This window comes from Engraulis encrasicolus, unplaced genomic scaffold (assembly GCF_034702125.1).
Source record: "Engraulis encrasicolus isolate BLACKSEA-1 unplaced genomic scaffold, IST_EnEncr_1.0 scaffold_488_np1212, whole genome shotgun sequence".
Classification (NCBI taxonomy): Eukaryota; Metazoa; Chordata; class Actinopteri; order Clupeiformes; family Engraulidae; genus Engraulis; species Engraulis encrasicolus.
Window position 1 is genome coordinate 388 of NW_026945795.1, and position 4,808 is coordinate 5,195.

The following is a 4,808-nucleotide window of genomic DNA, read 5'->3' on the forward strand; positions in this document are numbered from 1 at the left end:
GGGGTCATCGGGTCCAGATCTGAACAAGCTTTTAAGCCTGAGAATCCCTTTCTACTTTACAAAATTGTTCCGATCTGAAGGACAGCATGGATACCAGCAGCAAAGAACCAAGTCTGAGGTAGGGAGCCAATCAGAGATTGGGGTGGGGTGGAAAGGCATTGACGCATACTACTTGTCAAGCGTAAGCTTGCAGTTTGTTTGAGTACAACTGACACGATAGGCTATGGGCTATATCAAATGAAAACATCAAATGATACACTCGTTTAACACCTAATAAACGGCCATATAGGCCGGAAGGTGACCCTCGAAAAGTGCTTCAGAAACCTAACTTCGCTCCACAGCCTCCGAACAAACAGACATTCAGTTCATAAAAAAGAAAGACTTATATAGAGGATTTAAAACCTCAGTTCGGATTAGTCCGCACTGCAAGGCTATTCAAATTCGCAACGTGTAATGACGAACTACTGTCTCCGAGGCGTATGTAGATATTCGGCCGGCGTAATAATACTTTTCGCCTCGAGAGGTGCCACGGTTGAGGCGTCATCAGAAGGAACGAATCAGCTAACTGCTATGTCAGCTGAGATGAGGAGTAAACGGAAGTAGCATGGCTACCGAAGGAGCTGGTCGATCATCTAGTAGTACCGAGGAAGACGAAATCTCGACCGAAAATGTACAAAAAAAGACATCTTCGAAACGCAAGTTGTGTTACATGCATATATCTTCGGTCAAGCATGAAGAAACATACGGTGGAATACATATCGAAATTTTCGGCAGTGGCTAGAATTGAAGGGTGAGTGCAGAGACGTAGCAGAACATTTTAAGCAATGTATTGAGTTGGAGTTTGACGAAATTCCCGAGGATGCGGCTTTCCATCCCACATGCTACCGGAGGTTTATTGACAAGCGGGAAATTGAACGAGTCACACGGCGTGTCTTGCGAGAGGCAGAGAGGGGAGATGGCCAACAAGACCCCCAAACTAGCCAGGCTACCTCCGCTTCATCGGCTGTGACCACCACTCCGACCAGGAAACTGCGATCCAGATCAAGCTTGGCCATCACGAGCTCTGGCCCCGTTCTTCCTGCTGTCTGCATGATTTGCAAGAAAGACAGCAAATTTATCGTCGCGAGTGGCAGACGTCAAAAAGAACGAAAACACAGACTTTAACCGCAGGTAAGACTACTCTCACCCCCACCACACAGTCTATGCGAATGCATCCCATCCCCCAAACCACACACACACACACACACACACACACACACACACACACACACACACACACACACACACACACACACACACACACACACAGATGTTAGTAGAAGTTGACTGCTGCACAATCATTGTTTTTTTTGTCTAATTCTAATATGAATGCACGTGTGAATTGGCATAATGTGTTATGTATGTGTGTGGGTGTGAAATTACATTCCAATAGCCTGCAAAACATCCCCATGCCTATAGTACCCCCAGTGTTTTAGGTTTTAGATGTTTAAATGAAACACACTTTGTCTTAAATAGGATGGGGTGTATGTTTATATGGATGTCAGAGCATGCCTGATGTTGATATGACACTGAATATCTGTTCAGAAATGTGGCTCCTCAGCCTGATGACCGGTCTGGTTAAGACACTGATTCTGCCATCCCATCCCCCGTGCCATTCCCCCACCCCCCACTGCCCCCCTCTCTCACTTGTACACTTGGGATTTTTCCGCTTCTGTCCCTGGGCAGCCTCAGTGACCAGGCTCAAGAGGTGTGTCCTGGCTGTGCTGTACATCTGTGTGCTTAACCCCTTAGCGCAGCACCTATGTTATAACCTTACTGTCACCAAAATTGTAATATGTATGTCTTAATCTGCTACACTGTCATAGCAATGTTGTTATGATGTAGTTTTCAGCAAATAGTGAATAGGCCCGCTGGCAACCCCATCTGCAGTAAGAGGCTACGGAATGCTTTTTTTGGGGGTGCAACACCCATCACCATTTTTTTTTACAATACCACTCCACCAGGAAAAATGTCTAATTGTTTGCCTGTCTATTTATTCATTCTTTTTTCTTTTCTTTTGTACAAGGCAAGTTGCAGGAAGCAGCTGAAGTAAAGGAAGACCAGAGCATCCTCATTCACATCAAGGACAGAGACTGTGTGGCTCTGGAGGTGCAGTACCACAGAAGTTGCTACAGAGAGTACACGAGTATTACGAATTTGTCAAATCCAAGGGAAAGTTCACACATGTGTCTTAAAGGACCACTTCAGTCAATTTCAATATGCTGTTGTATTGCTCATACCCTTGACTTGTCAGTACCCGGTGATGGCACATTTTTCGGCTCAGCCCTTTCCGAGATATGAGCTATTCTAATGGGGGCAGCGTTTGTTTACATTTACATTGTTTACAACATAGGCCTACTCCAAATATTTAAAGGGTGTCGCTGTTTGCTAGTTGTCGGCTGATGTTGTATAACCTTTTGGATGTTTTTGGGAATTAATAAAAATGTTTTTTGAAATGTAAACAAAGCGCTGCCCTCATTACAATGACCAGAATCTCGGAAAAGGCTGAAGAAGAAGAAAAAAAAATCTCTAGTACTGACACGTCCAGGGTAGTGTGAGCTTTACAACTGCATGTTGAAATTGACTGAAATTGTTCTCTAACACTGCTTGTCATCTGCACATACTGTACTTGTAATATTTTGAAATAAGGAGGATGGCAGTATTCTTGATAGTGTGATGTTCGTTACAGTATGTGCTTCCCTTTGGAATACTTGGTATTATATCTGTTGCATAGCAAGTAAACTCCACCAATATTATTTATTCACTCCGAGTTAATTTGTGAGGGTGGCTATTGCATATCAGCGACAACATGAAGCCCCACTATGCTTGTACTGATATGCCTCTTTTTTTTGTTGATTTGTGTTACAGACAGGATATATTGAAGAAGAGGCTCAGTCGTGATTTTCCTCAGCTAGTGTTCCACACCCCCGCCAAACGCAACACATCTGAACTGGTTTTTGCTGAGAACTTGTCGACGAATGCAGTCTTGGACTTGTTACCATCAGCGAGGAGTAGTGTGTGTGTGTGTGTGTGTCCGCCATTCTATTCCATTTGTATCATTATTATTCCTTTTATTATGGTTATGTATATAAGTTAATGCCAGTTCATGAAAATGCCGGTTCATGTGTATGCCACTTGTTTAGATTTTTTTATTTGTTGTATAGTTATTAGTGAATAAATGAATACCTGAATGGTCCTTATCATTGATCATTAGATTATTTCCATTTATTAATGTGAATATGAAAAGGTAACCTTATCATCCACTTGCATAATAGTTGTTGGTGCTATAAACAAAGCACTGTTACAATCACTTAGAGGGTTATCAATAGCCTGGGTTATCTATAGCCTACTTATTGTAATTGTTTCCATTAATTGCTCAAAACCACAGTATGAAATGTCAATTGCAAAATTGTGCCTTGTGCTGTAAATAAAGCACTGTTTATAATTTATTTAGAACTTATCCCAATCCAGAGATATATGCATGAGTATTATTTTTGATAATTGTTATTATATGTGAACATGAAAAGGTAACCTTATCATCCACTTGCACAATAGTTGTTGGTGCTATAAACAAAGCACTGTTTGGAGTTACAATCACTTAGAGGGTTATCAATAGCCTGGGTTATCTATAGCCTACTTATTGCAATTGTTTCCATTAATTGCTCAAATCCACAGTATGAAATGTCAATTGCATAATTGTGCTTTGTTCAGTAAATAAAGCACTATTTATTATTTATTTAGAATTTGTCCCAATCCAGAAATGTAGGCACGAGTATTATTTTTGATAATTGTTATTATATACCCTCTTCAAAAGGGTATTTTGGGAGATTCTTATAGGTAGGTCAGACTTAACAACAACAGACGGCTTGTCATTATTTTCAGTTTTTCAGACGGCTTGCCACTTTTTCCCCGTAAATCGGCTACGTGATTGGTTTAAAACGGTCACATGGTGTCCAGTGACGTAAAAATCGTCATTCCCTACAGAGGATAAGATTTCTTACTAAAATGTCACCGTTTTAATTACGTGCACGATTACATGAAGCGGACATTTCACGGTAAGTTGAACATAGCTTTTGTCGTTTCATCATCTAATGGACCTGCTATTCGGAAGCTGTGGAGCGAGGCTGAACGAAAAGGGCTGTCACCCTACGGCCTAATAGGCAAACGTAAAACCACACCTCCCCTACAAGAAATTGTGTCGGTGGTTCCCAGACTATCTCACTTGTTAGAAGCCTTTTGGATGAAGGGTGAAACTTAAACTTCACCAAGATCTGATAGAAGTCTGGTTGCTTGCAATACAAATAACTCTTTTGACTCTTACAGTACCTGTTTATCATATGAAGTGAAAGCCCCGCTGGAAAAGGTCCATTGCTATGATCAGGGCCGCTGACAGCTTTGACCAGCGCCAAGAGTGTTAGTATGTTACCTGTGATGATGACGTAACCAGCCGGCCGGATATAGACTTGTCGGGCTTATTGCTGTACTGATCACCAGGTGGCTATCATTAAACACCACATTTAACTTAACGTTTGTGATTCCTGGACTCTTCTCTCTAACTGGCGTGCTGGCAGCGCTTTTCGAACTCACGTTTCCAAATGAAGATGGATTTAACTCCGCGTGGGCTTCGGTGTCCGGTCTAAGAGAATCACAGGTGGATTATAAAAGCCATCTCCAAGACGCGACGGTGAAAGTAGGCCAACATGGCGGCTTCACACAGAGCACCGAAGCAGTGGTGTTTGACGAAGATTGAAACAGTGAATTCATTCGAG

The 4,808-nt window shown here is 42.1% G+C and overlaps 1 long non-coding RNA gene across 1 annotated transcript; it reads left to right on the forward strand.

Annotated features, from left to right (window-relative positions):
* The first annotated feature begins 297 nt into the window (after positions 1-297).
* LOC134444258 (uncharacterized) lies at positions 298-3,083 on the forward strand. Its single transcript, XR_010033905.1, has 3 exons — positions 298-1,170; positions 2,066-2,148; positions 2,908-3,083. It is a non-coding gene; the product is annotated as an uncharacterized LOC134444258 (long non-coding RNA).
* Positions 3,084-4,808: the final 1,725 nt, after the last annotated feature.